The sequence below is a fragment of the Balaenoptera ricei genome, chromosome 11 (assembly GCF_028023285.1).
Source record: "Balaenoptera ricei isolate mBalRic1 chromosome 11, mBalRic1.hap2, whole genome shotgun sequence".
NCBI classification, from domain to species: Eukaryota; Metazoa; Chordata; class Mammalia; order Artiodactyla; family Balaenopteridae; genus Balaenoptera; species Balaenoptera ricei.
This window is the reverse complement of record NC_082649.1, coordinates 90,730,043-90,748,442: the sequence shown is the minus strand read 5'-3', so window position 1 is coordinate 90,748,442 and position 18,400 is coordinate 90,730,043. Positions and strand designations below refer to the sequence as shown.

The 18,400-nt window shown below is 38.3% G+C and overlaps 1 pseudogene; it reads left to right on the top strand.

The window, feature by feature from the left end:
- The first annotated feature begins 9,236 nt into the window (after positions 1-9,236).
- Positions 9,237-10,513, top strand: LOC132375346 (ubiquitin-conjugating enzyme E2 Q1-like; annotated as a pseudogene).
- The last annotated feature ends 7,887 nt before the right edge of the window (positions 10,514-18,400 follow it).

Genomic DNA, 18,400 nt, shown 5'->3' with positions numbered 1-18,400 from the left:
TACTATACCTTATGCACATTTCCTAGGATTCAAACCATATTTTCATGAGTTTTCCCTTCATCTTGGAGTTCTGAGTTTTGTATCTGCCTATGTAACAGGTTGTCAGATAAGTTATGCTATTACGTACTCCACAATGGTTTCTTGATTAAAGCTCAAAGTCCATTCTAGGGAACTTGTGATGGGCTCCATGTTCATGTCTACAAAGCATACCACAGCGAAAAATGCAGAATACATACAGAGGTATGCCCTGCAGCATCTGAAACTATACATTCTTTTAACTTGGACCAAAATTATAGTTTAGTTAAATTCTCTGAGGATACTTAATAGGTACATGTTGTGCAGATTAAAGTAAAATGGTAAAATAAAAAGAATGGAGAATGTAGAACCAGGCTGTCTGAGTTCAAGGCTAAGTTTCACCATTGCTGCGTCACTTCGTGTAGGTCACTTTAACCTCCCAGAGGTGGGTTTGCCTCACCTAGTGAATGAGGATCACTATAATGCCTGCCTCATAGATCATCTTATTGACAAGTCCTGAAATAATCTATAACACATGAAGTATTTTTTAAATCTTAATTTTTAAAGTTTTTTAATCTTAATTTTTTAAATAAGGGTAATGGATTATCAGCTCATCATAACTTTCCAAATCTAATATTTTGACTAGCCATTTGCTAAAAAATGCCATTAAGATATATGATTAGTCATAAATATGCCAGTTAATTCAATGAAATTTCCGTCCTTCGTTGTTCAACAGAGTCCTTCCTGTTGAAGGACTCCCAAAGAAAAAGTGTTTAATAACTTAGTGCTTTCTATTTACATTCAGAGAACTTTGTATTCTCTATAAACATTTTTGCAAGTGGATAAAACATATTTTGTTCCAGTACTTCATGATCTAAATTGTGATTCCTTAAAAGCATGGTGGAGCATATATTTTTTTAGAAAACACAGACCCAGTGACACCCCAAAAGGTGTGCATTTAACTTTTAAGGAACTTATCACATTTGTTCTCTTTAACTGTCATTTGATTTAGCTACTATAGACATCTGCTACAGAGCTCTTTCAACTTTCCATTAAGGCAAATTACTGGAAACCTGAGTTACTGTGGCAATGAGGGATAGCCCTCATTTTTCCATGTCAGTCATCTCAGCAGTGTTAGTCTGGTGGTAAGTGCTAACCAGTAGGGGAGTGAAGACCAGCATACCTTTGCAGAGCTTTAGATTGTGAACCCTGGGATGGAACCGCTCAGATGGAAGGGCCTGTTTCCATGGCAACAGGAGCAGCTCCTATTGTTTCAGTTTGTCACTCATCACAGCAATGTTTGCCTTGGGAGACTGCGCTAAGCATTTCTAGCTGCATTTTGTTGTGGATTCAAAAGATTGGATGGCAATGCTGCTATGGTTACCAGGGTTTTTGTCTTAGGGGAAATCCTAGAATAAAGTAATCTCTCTGGTTCCAAAAGAAATTTTAAATAACTAGCTGTGGAATAGAAAGAAAAGAAGTTGTGATAAGTAATTCCCTTCTGGGACAATGATAACAAAGTCTGACAAGTCTGACTTCCTTTTTTTTCTTTTTTTGGTGCTTGTGGTGATGGGGTGGTTGGAAATGAGAAAATGAGAATTGGGAAAGGTTAAGGAAAATTAGAAAAAGAAGGAGAACATAAAATGATTGTTTACCATTTCTTTAAAAAATAAGTATAGAAAAGAGAAGGGCTCAAAGAAAAATGTATAGTAAATATTCATATATTCAAGGAATTTCTTTTATCATTCTCTATATAACTTAATTTAAATGATTTTCTCCCCACACTTATAAAAATAATTCATTTTCCTAGTCAGATCATGACCTCTTCCCCAGCACTGATCACTTAGGGTGTTGAAGGGATAATATAGAAAAATGAGAACCTTCAAGCTGGCAACATTTTTAAAGATTTTATTTGTTTCTTATTCCCACTCTTCATGGGTCCCAAGATCGATGCAAAGAAAGAAATAGCCATTGAGAATTACAGAAAAGGCTACAACCAATATTGTTATCTTTTCTCAAATTATATGGTTACTATTACATCCCTAGAGTATCAGAACACTGCGAACCTGACCATGATTAGCACAAATTTATTTTATAGAAAATTATTAAAAGCACAGGAAACTGTAGTACAAACATTTACAGATGAACACTATTTTTATTATTTTATTTTGATTTCATGGGTTCATCTTAGTATTTCTCTTATATAAGATTCTATGATGTGATAAGTGTTGAATCAAATGCATTACCTGCATTGTTTCACTTAAATTTCACTAAAAACTTTTGAGGAAATTATTATTATTCCTGTATTCAGAGGGATTACAGCTAGCTGGCAGAATTACTTGAAATTAGACACCGAGTTCTACTACTACATCTATCCTAGGATAGAACATCCTCATTTTTTAATCACCCCAAATCAAATCATACTGTGTGTACTCCCTTATTATTTCCTGAGCATGAGTGACCTGTGAATTATCAAGAAGTTGTCAATAGTCAGATGTTATTTTATATGTCTGTAAAGAGTGATAACTTCCTGCTTCATTTGTGGACTTTGACAAATCTTTTACATTGATAGAGTTATAATGCATTCTTTTGATCTCAGCAAATATTTAATGAGCAACTAATTAGTCTGTGATGAACTCTTTAATAGGTTATGAATATATATGATATGCATTGTTTTCTCAGAACATTCTTTTGGAAAATACAGCATAAGATACATGAACTATATTTAATATTTTGGGCCTAGAAATGGAGTGGATGTAGCCACCTTTGATAGGGCACAAAATACCTAGGAAACATCTGAGAAGAAACCGTGTTCTGCCCATATGGCAGCGACTGACTGTTCACCCATTGAAACGAGAATTCGGCTCTAACTCCCTAGGCATCTCTTCAATGGTGTATGTTCTCCATAAGTTATATCTCTTAATTCCAATTCTGAGAGTAAGTAGAAGGGGGTCTGTAAGAAAATCCAGCTTCCCTCTTTTTTTCTTTTCCTGGATTTTGGTCACATTGCAATAAGAATTATATTTTTAATGCTATTTTCTCTCATAAACTTTATTCCCAGCATAAATAACTTCATGAAGAGCTTTTAGAAGAACTTAGCGTGAAATATAAGGCCATTTTGCCAGAAGTAGTCAAGGAATGTACAGTACAGGAGACATGGTAATTGCAGGTGTTGAGAAACAATTTCATCCTGAATAGCCAGCTTTTTAGTTAAAGAAACTGAATGCATGTATATGCACACATATGTGTATCCATAATTGTGTATGTGTGTGTAAATATATACATAGCTAATACCTAGATTTCAGAATTTAATAAGAAGGGTGATGAGAACCTATAGTAGTGCCTTTGCATAAGTAGTATTCTGTAGATATTTTTGGAATGCATGAATGAATGAACGTCAAGAGAAAATAATGAATATCACTGGACTGCCTTAGTTAAAATGGAAGTTTATTATAAATCTCAACTCAGAGTTTAGAATTTTCATAATCATTTTTCTTTATTGTATTTCTCCTTTGCTTAATATTCTAGTTGCTTTTACATTTTATGATTAAAAGGTAATTATTTTGTTATAATCAAGTAGTACCAAGATCTATTTTATGCCTTGCATATGTGCATTCTTGAGTTTGGCAAATTGTTTACTCTTTGTCTTCTATCTGGTGCCACCTCCTTGCAACATTCAGCGTTTTTCTTTCATTCAACAAATATTTATGAAGACCTTCTCTGTGCACTATGCTGGGTTTTGATGGAGGGGAGATGAATGGGTGGAGGGGAGATGAATTAGTCATACATACATCTGTGAAAGCTCACCTAGAGTATTGTGATGAAAGGTCAGTGCATTTTAAATTATCTTAATTGATGAATATATTAAGATCAATCAAAAGTAAATGCCTACCTTAAAAAAAATTAGCCTAACTTGTAACTTCTAAGAATAAATTTGTCATCTGACCACGCACATTTACTGAGCGTCAATTATCTAAGTGAAGCTTTACTGCAGAGAATAGACATGAATCATAGAATGTCGTCCAGAATATGAACTGTCCCATGAACTGCCCAGTGCCCCACAGTCTTGAATTCTGACATTCCATCAGCTTGGCAGAACCTTCCTCCCCTGGTCCTCTGTGTCGAGACCCAACTCAAAAATCACTTTCCCCTTATGCCTTCCCTGGCAGTTTGGTCTCCAAGAATAGGGTTAGTACCCTTTCTGTGCAGTCTCGTAGCAATCCAACCATAACTCTATTATGGAACAGACTACGTTGATGTTTTCATTAAAGTTTTATTTCTAGATAATTTAAAATATACTCAAAGAAATCATGTAGAAAAAGCTCTAATCCAATCTTGGGTGGGGATTTAAAGAAATCTGCTGAGAGCAGAAGCTAATTAAGGTAGAGTATAAGGAATGAATTTTCTCCATCCAGGGAAAAAAAAAAAAAGATAAAGAAAAAATCTTTCGAGAGGAAAAAGTCATATGTGCCGAGCTCAGGGATAAGAGGGAGCACCAGGCAAATTGAGAAAATGTAAATAGCTTGGGAGGGTAACAGCTTTGAGGAATTTGAGAAGAAGATGCAAAGTTGAGCAGAAATTAAATAATAAAGAGCCTTGTACGCCTCTGAGATTTGGCCTTCACACCGAGGATAAAGGCTTGAGAAAGAAAATGATGGTCTCATTTTGATTCACATCTGCTTCCTCTTCCCAACCGGCACTATCTTAATTTAAACAATTAATATGTGAGCAAGAAAAGAAAACCCAGTGAAGGAGATAGAGGAGGAGTTATCAATGACAAGAGACGAATCCTTTGTAGCCAGAAAACTAAAGGATATAAAGTGAACTGAGAAGCCAATGAGGAGCTTAGAGTAGGGATCATCAAACTACGCTTGTGAGTCAAGTCCAGCCCACCACCTACTACTGTAAATAAAGTATTATTGGAGCACAGCCAAGTCCATTCATTAATACACTGTCTATGGCCACTTTTACATATGATGGCCGAGTTGAGTAATTGAGACAGACATTATCTCATAAAGTCAAAAATATTTACTATCTGGCTCTTTACAGAAAATGTTTGCCAGTCCCTTTTTTAAAGCAAAAGAGCAGTTGATTAAAAAAAGGACTACCAGGAGTCCTTTGGATTTATCAGCAAGTAGGTTTTGGGAGACTCTGTGAGAGGAGTTTTCAGTAAAACGGTTGATGCTAAATATAAAGAATAGGATAAAAGAAAGTGGAGAGAATAAATGCAGTCACCTTCCCACCACCAGCTCATTCCTGCCCCAGTCTCAGCAATAAAATGTATTATCTCCATTCACTGAGGAGGAAACAGTTTCAGAGATTTTGAGTAACTTAGCCAAAGTTGCACAGCAAGTACTTAGGGGTTGGAACTGGAATCCAGTTCTATTTAATCAAAACCCATGTTCTTTCTGCTAGATTGGATTTGCCCTAGAATTTAAGTTCGAGAGCCCAGAATTCAAGCCTCATGAAATTGTTTTAGATTCCAAAAATCGTGAACTTAGAAGGCAAAATATTCTTGCAGAGAAATGAGATGAAACCTCATCTGTTATCCCTGTCAACAAGCACACTGAAGGAGTACGACTGTTTAGTAACTATGTGCAATTAACCCCAAATCATTCTCTCTCCAAATGTAAAAAAATCTTACTCCCCAGACCCTCCTAATTTACAGAAACCCCCTACTCAGAGGAAGTTTTCATAGACATAATGGAATTCGCTTACAACATCTATTCTAAAATATTTTGCACAGCAAAGAAAATGAATAAATGCAACCTTTTAAATTAATAGCCACTAAGGGAACAATAATAACAACAAGTAACAATGGAGAGAGACATTTCTAATGAAAGGAAAGAGAAAACTGGTAGACCAGAACCTTCCTATCCTATAAAGGTCTACATGAAAAACCTGAATAAAAGAATGTAAACAATTTTCTCTAACATGTAATTCACTATTGTCCAAATTCAGAGATTTATGTTAAATGAGACATACTAGCCTCATTCTTCCTCATTCCTTTATCAATTTTCAGGCCAACAATTTTAAGTATGATAGGCAGATAGGAGGGAGAGGTTGCTATAATATATGTCACCATTAATTAGAAATTACTTTAAAGCAGTAGCACTCAACGGGGGCAATTTTGCCCCTCCGGGGACATTTGGAAATGTCTGGAGGCATTCTGGATTGACACAACCTGGGGTAGGGCAGAGTACTACAGACATCTTGTGGGTAGAGGCCAGGGGGCTGTTAAACATCCCACAAAGCACGGGACAGCCTCCTGCAACAAATTATCTGCTGGCCCAAAATTTCCGTTATGCCCAGGTTGACATATGCCACTTCAAAGGAGCACCACTGTAGCACAATGGCATTCTAGCCAATGGCATAGTCTCCAGCATTTCAGACATACTAATTATGCATAGGCAAATGTTATCTGCAAAGTCATGAAATATAACCCTTAAACTCTCACAGTTGGAAAGGACAGCCTAAAAGGAAGACTTATGTAGGGATGATTGAAAGATTAAAAATATTGTATTATATAAAAGATAATAATATATCAATATTACCATGTATGATTTTTAAGAAAAATTTGTCCTCTTCTTCAAAGATGGTATTACATAGATATCAAACTGTATACATATACCCTTTGGACCAGCAGCCTGTAGCTACATAAAAACAGTACATTAAAGACCCGTATGAGGCATGTTGCCAATTCATCCACAAAGAGAGAGAGAAATGTGTGACTGAAAAAGTACTTGTCGAACACAAGCTGCAGCTGTGCCTAACTAATACCTAATTACTCAACTAGAACATATTATCCATCAGGCAGAACAAAGGTGGGTAATTTGCTATCATCTACTGAGATGATTTACCAAATTACTGCATAAAAATACACTTAGCTCATATTAAAGTTATGACACTAACCAAACACAAGCATATTCAGAATTAATGGTGATTTGACCTAACTTTCCTTTGTGGGGATTTAGAAAATATACTCCACAGGAATAAACCAAAGATAATATAAAAATCTTAATTGGAAACCTGAAATTGACATCAGAATTCTTCCGGAACTAGTATAAAAGATTTCAATAAAGTTTGGTACTCAAAAACTATAATATGGGAAAATGTCAATAATAATTTAAAAATAAATTACATTTGTTACTGTTTTGGTTACTTATCTGTTATAAAACAAATTTATATACAGATATTCGTGTATAATTTAATCTGAACAGAAATGTAATGGTGATGAACACTACCTTCTTGGATCTTAATAATAAACTCTACGGAGACGTGAATTGGAGAAAAATCTTCTGACAGCTGACTTTGTCATCAAGTGCGCACTAGAAACGTCCTCTTGTAAATAGGTTCATTGCTCTCAATTCTTCACTCCTGTCCTGTATTCGAATTACTCCATGCCACTTGTCACAGGACTTTGCATTACCTCCCACTAATGAGTATGTTTCCTCATTCAACTGATGTTGAGTTTAGCCGCATGACTTGTTTGTCCAATAGCATGTGGATTAAAGTGATGGGCCCTAGACACAAGCTGAAGCCTTTAAAGGCATTTCATAACTCTGCTCACCTTTTTTGTTTTCATGCCATTTGCCATTAGAGAAACATGCCTCACACGACTATTAACTAATTAGAGAAATGCAGAGCTGACCCACAACTGGAAAGCAAAGAAGATATTTGTCGTTCTAAGCCAGTGAGATTTTTGAAGTTGGTTGTTAACAGCAGAAACTACTATTTCCCTTAATAAAGGCTTTTCCAGAAATGTTTATACTATGGATGTTTCATGTTTACTGCCCCAGTATTTGTCTCCCTGATTTTTAATCAAAGATCCACCTTCATTCCATATCTTTAGGAAGGAGTTTCTGGGGTAAACCAAGTCTTGGCATTTCTCTGGTCACTGTAATTTGATTCAGTTATGGACATAAGATTTTAGTTGGGCCAATCACAATAAATTTCAGGACTTCTGGAAAAGCTACCAGAAAAGAATTTCACTGTTTCCTTATAGTCTCTTACTAGAAGAATGGGAAATTTAAGCTGCTTACCGACATCTTCCTGACACAAGGAGAAATCTCGTGCTACCTAGACTTAAGCCAACAAAGTTGAAAATAGAGTCAAGAAACAGAAAGAAACAAATCCTGAGGAGGTGGCCCAGTCTCTGAACCCAACTATACCTGAAAATTAATCTAGCTCTGGATATTTATATGTGTTGATAATTTCCTTTTATTCCTTAATCTAATTTTAATTGAGTTAATGGTCTCTGACCACAGAGAGCTTCATAATGGATACAGTATCTATGGTGTCAATTTAAAGGATAGGAAATAGAGAAAATATTTTTTTATTTGTCTTTTAAAAAATTAATTAATTTGTTTATTGAGATAACACTGATTTATAACATTATATGAGTTTCATGTGCACAGCATTATACTTCTACTTCTGTATACCCTACAGTGTGCTCACAAGATAAGAAATAACAAGTGTTGGTGAGGATGAGGTTTGTGGGAATGTAAATTGGTGCAGCCACTTTGAAAGTCAGTATGGAGGTTCCCCCCCCAAAAAATTCAGAGTAGAACTACCATATGATCCCGTTATCCCACTTCTGGGCATTTATCCAGAGAAAATATTTTTCTTAAACACAATTTTCCTTTATTTGAACTGAAACACTCAGTTATTCTGTAATGTGTATAAAAAGAAGAATTTATCGCAGAAAGAGAATAATTATAAAAGCATATGCAAAATACATGTCTAAATCTTCTATTCATATAATTTTCTTGTAAAAGTGAGTATCATTATGACATAATTATACTTTATCCAAATCCCAATGTAAAATTAACATTTCAAAGATATAATAGAATTATAATATTTTTCCTGCAGGCCAAAATATTTTATCAGTTCAACCTAAATTTATAATCTTCCAAACTTCACAGGAAGTATAAGAGACTATCTAAGGGAAGCGGGGCTGCCGAGGAGGAGGAGAAGGAGGGGCGCGTGGCTTCCAGCAGCTGGGGGCGCCTGCGAGCGGAGGGGGGGGGGCCCTGTCCCGGAGGTGGCGGTGGTGCCATCTTGGCGAAGGGGGGATCAGGAAGTGCGGACGGCGGGGGCGGCAGTGGAGCCAGGAGCGGAGGCCGGGGGCTCCCGCCCGCCGGCCCTGGGGCAGCAGCAGCAGCTGGGCTGGGGCAGCAGCTGGAGGCGGGGGGTGGGGGGGGCTGGGGGACAGTCCCAGGATGGGGGGCGGGGCCTGGGGCCTGGGGCCTGGGCCCTGCCTGAGTGGGGAGCTGAAGCTGCTCCAGTTCCTTCTCCCCCGCGCCCACGAGCGCTTCAGCATTGCCAGCGCCTGCCTGGACCAGCCGAGATGCGAGTTCCCGCTGGCTGAGGCCAGAGGGTCCGGGACAGGGGCCGCGCCCGGACCGCATCTCTCCCCACAGGGGTCGGTGCCTGGGGATCCCGTCCGCATCGACTGCAACATCACAGTGTCATAGCCAGCTGTGCCCCCCATCTGGTCAGCGGAGTCCGATGACCCTAACTTGGCTGCTGTCTTGGAGAGGCTGGTGGACATAAAGAAAGGGAATACTCTGCTACTGCAGCATCTGAAGAGGATCATCTCCGACCTGTGTAAACTCTATAACCTCCCTCAGCATCCAGATGTGGAGATGCTGGATCAGCCCTTGCCAGAAGAGCAGTGTACACAGGAAGATGTATCTTCGGAAGGTGAAGATGAGGAGATGCCTGGGGACACAGAAGACCTAGATCACTATGAAATGAAAGAAGAAGAGCCACCTGAGGGCAAGAAATCTGAAGATGACGGCATCGGAAAAGAAAACTTGGCCATACCAGAGAAAATTAAAAAGAACCAGAGGCAAGATTACTTAAATGATCCGGTGTCTGGCTCGGGCGCAGGCTACTGACCAGCTGATGAAGGAGCTCAGGAATATATACGGATCACTGAGTTTCAAAGGCGGAAACTATACAGTCAAACTCGTGAATGACAGCCTGTATGATTGGAATGTCAAACTCCTCAAAGTTGACCAGGACAGCACTTTGCACAACCATCTCCAGATCCTCAGAGAAAGGAGCCGACTTCATCCTACTTAACTTTTCTTTTAAAGATAACTTTCCCTTTGACGTGCCGTTTGTCAGGGTTGTGTCTCCAGTCCTCTCCGAGGGTATGTTCTGGGCGGAGGTGCCATCTGCATGGAACTTCTCACCAAGCAGGGCTGGAGCAGTGCCTACTCAATAGAGTCAGTGATCATGCAGATCAGTGCCACACGGGTGAAGGGAAAAGCACGAGTGCAGTTTGGAGCCAACAAATCTCAATACAGCCCGACAAGAGCACAGCAGACCTACAAGTCCTTGGTGCAGATCCACGAAAAAAACTGCTGGTACACACCCCCGAAGGAAGATGGCTAACCCGGGAGTGCCATCCCCTTCCTCCTTCCCCAGGCATCACTGGACCAATTACCTTTGAATGCTGTATTTGGATCTCCCGCTGCCTCTGTGGTACCCTCCCTCACTTTTCCTGGACATGATAGCTCTGCCTATTGCAGGACAATGATGGGTATTCTAAACGCTAAGGAAAAAGAAAACACAGAACTGTTTCAGGTACTCAAGACTGACTTACAGACCAACCAACCACCTGGCTGGAACCTTTGCTAGCAAGCATTCTTATAAAAGAAACTTTTGAGCCTCATTATATTGCTGGAAACTCAGCTGTGCTCCAGACTAGAGCCTCCTTACCTATGCTATGGATTTTTAATTTATTTTCCCTTATTTCATGTACACTGCTTTTTTTGGTTACAGTGTATGATGGATGTGTATGAAAAAAAAATGTATCTTTGGGAAAACAATTACAGTTTGTTGACTTGAAAAAAAAAAAAAAAGACCATCTAAAACTCTACTAAATTTAAAATGAACAAATTTAATACCAGGTTTATAAACACGACACAAAAACACCTCAGATGATGGAGAGAATAAATTATATCTGTCCTAGAGTCAAGTCTGCATAAACCTATTTTTCTAGATAATATAGGTGAAGTGTTTTTTCTGTAATTGAGTAAAGGAAAGAAAACTTAATCAGCTTGCCTCGACACAGTGAAAAGTTTTCTTTGACGACCGTCAGTAAAGTGGCCAAGTACCTGATAATTATACTATCAGATGTTAATATTTCACTTCTGGTTGCTTAGCAGCCACCTGTATTTTAGAAAATAATATTCTATTTCTCTGACTATATGATGCGTATCATTTTATATTATTTGGAAAGTACTGAAAGGTATTAAGGAAATAAAAGCCTGCCATGTTCCAAACACAAGATAGTTATTACTGTTAACAGTGTATTGTATTTCTCTCCAGAATTTATCTTCTAGAATTGTATTGTATATATAATTGTCTGCATCTTGTTTTTTTAATATACACTTATTATATTTGATATTTTCCTACAACAATCATTTGTTTAAAAAAAAAAAAAAGCTTTCAATAAACATACATCTCACTTTAAGTAAGAGCCAAATTCTTACAGTAGTCTACATGAATTGCATCCTCTCATTATCTGTCTGACCCAACTACCTCCCACTCCTTAACTTTACTCTGGTCGCAACAAATCCACTGCAATTCCTCCAACATGCCATGATGAACCCAAGTTAATACCTTTGTAGTAGCTGTCCCCTTGGCCTGCAGTCCTTCCTCTCCTGACGTGCATGGTTCATTCCACCTCCTCCTCCAAATGGCAAAGTTCTGTAGGATGCACCATGACCTGTCAGGTGACTGTGGTCATGGTCTCTGGAGTCAGAATTCACATCCTAGCTGTGTGACCTTGGGAAAGCTGCTGAACCTCTCTGTCCTTTGGGGAATAAAAATAACTATTCTCAGGGCCCAAACTCTGCTCTTTTTTTTTTTTAAGTCTTTATTGAATTTGTTACAGTATTGCTTCTATTTATTTTATGTTTTGGTTTTTTGGCCATGAGGCACGTGTGATCTTAGCTCCCCAACCAGGGATCGAACCTGCACCCCCTGCATTGGAAGGTGAAGTCTTATCCACTGGACCACCAGGGGAGTCCCCAGCTCTTTTTTTAATGTTATTTTTTCCACAGTCCATTTGTATTTCATAGCATACTCCATTACTTACTGGTTATTACAGTTATTATTATAATTTACTGATATATTATGTTTATTGTGTACTGTCTCATCTCCTCTCACTAGATTGTAAATTCTACAAAGGTAGGTTTTCACCCTGAAGTGTTCCTCAAAAAAAACTGCACTAAAAAATACACCCATATACACAAAAAATTAACACTAATATAGAACCTAGAATGCCATCACTATCCTAAGCTTTTAAAATATATTAATCATTTGCTCCTGCCACAACCCATGGATAGGGATTATTATTATGATCTCCATTTTATAGATAAGAAAGTTGGGGCGTTCAAATACATAAGCAGCCTTCCCAACTGGTAATGCTAGTAACTGGTGAAAGAATTTGAACCCAGGCAGTCTGGCTCCAGACAGAATATTCTTGATCACTATGCTATGCTTCTACTGAATATGTATCGATTGAATGAACTGAACAAACCAAAGAAGGAAGCACTGTCATATCAACAGGATCACGTTTCTTTGATAGTCGCTACCTCCTTCTGAAAAAAAGTGAATTCTAGTTCTTCTAAGATTATCTTTTTCTCACCAGAGGAATGCAGGCAAGAAGGTGGAATAGTGAGGTTTTCATTTCTCATCTCACCTTCAACATGAGATGGGCCACCTTCCTGTTGGCTGAGTGTCCAAATATGTTGGATTTTCCTTTATTATTTTCGTCACCTTCACCCAGTTTCCAGCTCCACAGTAATGATTTGCATCTGTAAAGCAAATAACCTTTGCTAGCCAGTGTGTTTTCCCTTTAACTTGGGCATGTTACCTTTTTATTTTAAATAAATATTATAGCACAACTTGCTAGTATACTATTAATATTAATAGCAGCAGTTTTCGAGCAACTACATCATAACTGTGTTCAATTCACTGGAATACTGTGTTCTTTTGCCACTCTATACATACTGCCCTTTAATGTAGTATCTTTAATTGGGATACGAGTTGCTTGCTGGATGCATTATGAAACTCCACAGGGCTGTATTATGAGAGCAATACTTTCTAGCTGTGCTCAGCTCTGCTCTAGCTTTGCTTAAGTATGTCATATGAGGGAGGGAGGAGGGCTCCTCCTTTAATTCCTGAAAGGGAGTAACGAAACTACTGTTCACTGCCCCTCTCACCAAAAGAAAACAAAAATACACTTAAACTTAGCTGTCCTTTAGGACTACCTAGAACACTGTTTCTCAAAACAGAACCCACAGACAACAACTGCATCACAGGCAGCTTGAGTGCTTGTTAAAAAATGAGGACCAGTACCCCTCATCCTGACCTTTTAGTGAACTGAAATTTGAGGAGGTAGGACAAAAGGGTTTGCATTTTTAACAAGTACCCCCAAGTAATTTGTGTGTGTATAATATATACATTAAACGTTATTCAACAAATAAATGTTCAGCCTCTACTAGGTGCCATTTCCTGTACTGATTTCTGGGTATATAATAATAAACAGAAAGAGATATAATCGCTGTCCTCATAGAATTTCAGCCTAGTGAGGAGCCACGTATTTGTAAACGACCACCATACAAACAAGCACAGACTCTCAACTGGGATCCGGGCTATGAAGGAGAGAAATTCAGAAATATGGACAGTTGGGCAGGAATTTCAAGGAAGGCATCTCTGAACTGAAACCCAAAGCTGAGTATAAATGAACTCAGGAAGAGGGGAAAAGTGGGTTGTGTTCCAGCCAAGAAGAAAATGATGTCATAAATCACACGGGAGTAAAGGAGCTTGGAGAGAGAAGGACTAATGCACAAAGCCCAGGGCGTGATAGCAACAGGGCAGCGGAAGCAGATTGTGAGAAGAAGCCATTGAGGTGACAGCTGAGTCTTGTAGACTAGCTCCTCCTTTATTCTACAAATACAAAGGGAACCTCTTGGAGGCTTTAATGGGGGAGAGGACACTGGCAGTGTTATAGTTGACATTAGTCTTATCCTAGAGCTGCACTATCCAATCAGGTAGCCACTAGCCACATGTCTATTTATGTTTAAATGTAATAAAATTAGAAGTTCAATTTCTCAGTCACACTATTTACATTTCAAGTGCTTAAAAGCCACATGTGGCTGGTAGCTACCTATCTGACAGCACAGATACAGAATATTCATTGTCCCAGAGAGTTCTATTGGCACAGCTGCTCAAAGTGTGGTCTGCAGACCCCAGCGTGGCAGACATCCCCTGAGAGCTAGTTAGAAATGCACAATGTCAAGTCCCACACTGCATTTGAAGGTGATTCTTAGGTGACCTGTATGCATATTAAAGTTTGAGAACCATAATTCTAAAAGGTAACTGACCTTTTAATGGAATCCTATTAATCATTTGCTACTTTGAATGGGGTGAAAAGCACAGAGAAAATTCCAATATAGAGAATGACTGAAGAGATGAGGATATTGCCTGGTACCAATTTGGGCCTCAATTTCATGAGATGTCCTCAAGTCCCCTTAGGAACTCAGTGAAATATACACACCACCTGGTTCCAATCAAATGCTTTACATTTGGGGGGAAAAAGATTGTCTTACAGTTCTTTCCAAACGTGATTTCCAGGTATTGCCCTGCTGTCTTCCCTTCCCATCCTTTCCCCTGTACTATCCCTCTCTAATGTCTTGCTGTTGTGAGTAGGATTGCTACATATCATACCAACAGAATACAGGCTGTGACGCAAAAAGCTTAATTATCATTTTTAGGGTTCCCGGTGAAATGTTACTTGTTAGATTGTTAAAAGAAACTAATGAACTCACTGGCTTCCTGAAATTGTAGTTCTATTTTTCAGAAGTATGGTTGCCTATTTATTTTTAACTGTACTATTATCATACAAATAGATCAACTTGTGGTTGTTACCCATTTCAGACACGTGCTCCACTCCACTTTTATTACACAGTCTGTTACATGACAAAATACCTGAGGAAGCTCACCAAAATCCCAGACTTCTAAACAAAGCATTATAACATGTGGGAGGATAGAAAAAACTTCCAAATAGCTAACCTAGGCTCAGGTTTAATATTTGAGCTAAAGAAAGACTAGGATAACAAAATGATAATAATCTTAAAATGAACACTTACTAATCATTAAGGACTGAATGTATCCTCTCAAAATTCATATGTGGAAGCCCTAACCCTCAATGTGATGGTATTGGGAGAGAGGGCCTTTGTGGGGTATGAGGGTCAGATGAGGTCATGAGATTTGACAAAGTGTCTCTCCTTGACCAAATTTTAGTCAGGTTCCTTTGATCCTCTTCCCAACTGGGCCTCAACTTTTGTCCTACTCTTTCTACCTCTGCATTGTACAATTTTAGCAAGAGTCCTGCTAAGTCAATTTAGCCAGAATTTCCCACCTCAATATCTGATCACCCTCAATAGCTAATTGGGTTCCTCTTCCCCCCCTTACCCCAGGTGACATCTGATCTCCCTGGCCCCTTAAGCAAGAACCCCGTTAGGTTCATTTAGCTAGAATCCTCTCTTACCCCTGATGTTTCTTCTTAGCAATTTTCCGTCTACTGACCCCCACCCTGATCCTTGGCTACAAATTCCCACCATTCCTCGCTGTATTTAGAGTTGAGCCACCTCTCTTACTTCAAAAATCCCATTGCAGTAGCCCTCATACCTAGCCTGATAATCCTGAATACAGCTTGCCTTACCACTTTAACAAGGGTCACAATAATTTTTTCTTTAATAGGGTGGGATTCTCATGATGGGATTACTGGTATGATAATAGAAAGATATCTCTCTTTCTCTCTCTCTCTCTGTCTCTCTGTCTCTCTCTCACAGACACACACACACATACACATTCTTTCTCTCTCTCTGTCTACGGAAGCATGGAGGAAAGGCCATGTGAGGACAGAGTGGGAAAGCAGCCATCTACAAGTCAGGAAGACAGCTCTCACTAGAAATCAATTTGACTGGCATTTTGATCTTGATCTTGGACTTTCCAGCCTGTAGAACTGAGAGAAATACATTTTTGTTGTACAAGCCACACAGTCTGTGGTATTTTTTATGGCAGCATGAACAGACTGACACTATGTGCCATGCCCAGTGCTACATACTTCACAGATATTGTCTCATTTGAGCTTTAACCTACATTATTACTAAGCTAAAGTTACTAATATTATAAATGCTTTACAAATGAGGAAACTGAGGCTCAGTGAGGTTAAGTGACTTCCCAAAGTCCCTCTGTTATTATTCCAAAGTCATCTCCTATTTACTTTGAATCTGAGTCCAAAGATACCCCATGCAAAGCTTTAAGCAATACTATGTTAAATGCTAGCAGCTATAGAGCCATCCAAAGCACCCCAAGTACTTGAAATGTTAACACATTTTGACAGCTATATTAAACTATTACCTGCATTTAAACAGATGCTATTATTTTCACAGGTATAATTAGGCTTTATGTACAAAAGAAATATATCTGTGGCTATTCCTTGTTTTTTGTTTTTTTTTTAACTCTTTTTTTTATTCCTTGTTTTTATCCAAGAAATCTTACTAATTCGGGTTCATGTAGCACAGACAAGATGGCTTGCTAAACATATAAATGCACATCAAAAGCGAAATCCTGTATGGATAGGAAACCTGAATTCTAATCCTATTTTGTAACTAATTATGGGACCTTGAGCAGGTCACTTTAGGACATATCTCATAGGACAAGGTGTTCCCTTATGAGAAAAAAGGGCTGTTGGTCTTTAGCATTACCCCTCCCCCAGAGTTAATACTCTTTGATTTTTGTTCTCAAAGGAAGTCTTATCAAGAACTCCATTATCTCAGCTGGCAAAATAAAATGTTTGACCTTTATAACAGGTTTAGGTCCTGCCACTTGATTACTTTGAATTTTGGTCCCCAAGGTAAAAAAATGAAAGAATGAAAGAGAGAGAGAAGAAGAAGGAAAGAAAGAAAGAAAGAAAGGGAGGGAGGGAGGGAGGAAGGAAGGAAGGAAGAAAGAAAAGAAAAAAAAGAAAAGAAAGTTGGTCAATCATATGTGCTATTCTACAAAAAAATAAAAAATAAAAAAATAAAAATAAGAAAGTTCAGACGTCGATTAGCTGATAGAATCTGTCCTGCTAGCAAATGTAAAATAATTAGCTGTACTGGTTAGGACTTATTCAGTTACAAGTGACAGAAACCCATTTCAAAATGGATAAAGCAAAAAAACCAACAACAAAATATTTAGTGATACGCACAAATGAAAAGTTCACGGGTGGCATGGCTTCAGGCAAATATCTTTGCCTGCTGGCAAAGCTCTAGGCTTACACGCTCATCTTCACTTTCCCAGACGGATGTCCCAGAATTAAATCTCATGGGCCAGAAAGGGCCATGTGCCACATTTGAAGCAGTCCTATGGCCAAGATAGGCCATATGCCTATACTTTGAACCAGAGATGAAGGCAGCCTCACTTTTAAACACCTAGAAACCACAAGGAAAATCCAGTAAAATTAATATAAGAATCGAGAATGAATATTTGGCAAGCAAAAAACAGTAGTCATCCACCTTATCAAGAAAAATATTAACAGTAAAGACATAATGGTAAGTGACAAAGTGGTTTCCCCATCTTACTAAAGATAATAACAGCTGTAAATTATTGAGCATTTCCTATACATCCGGGATTGTGCTAAATGCTGTACACTTGTTATCTACTTTATCTTACATACAGATGAAGAAGCAGAGGCTCAAAAAAGTCATGTCACTTGCACAGAATCCCTAAAGCTAATAAAAGGCAGAGCTAAAATACAATATGGATTTATCTGATTTCCCAGTTCAGGTTCTTAAGACTCTTAACCACTATACTGCTTCCATAAGAACTAACTTGATATCTTATTTTCAGAGAATACAAGAAAACAGAAGCTGCAAAGTAAAATAACTTCATTATGTGGCTTCAAAAAATGATGGTTGTTTGTAACAACAGAAGAGTACAGTAGAATATGGTTGACTAATAATGTCCATAACCGATCTGTGACAAAATCAGTTTCATAGTGTCTTAAATAATTCAGATACCTTATTTCCAAAATACAACAGTGTTCCAAAAAATGATTTTCACAATAGATATGTACATGTATGGATGTGTATGTGTGTGTACACAGAAAATTAGAAATCAATGTTTCCAGAAGAGTTATTAACAATCAGAACATGAGAACCATCCACAGCTCTTACTAGTTATATCAGAATTATGAGTTATATCAGTTACTAGTGATATCAGAATTATTCAAAGTCATACTGGGAGTCACTAACCAGTCATTTGAAACTTGGCTGTTCATATGCCTGCAACCCACCAACCTCTACAGCCAGTC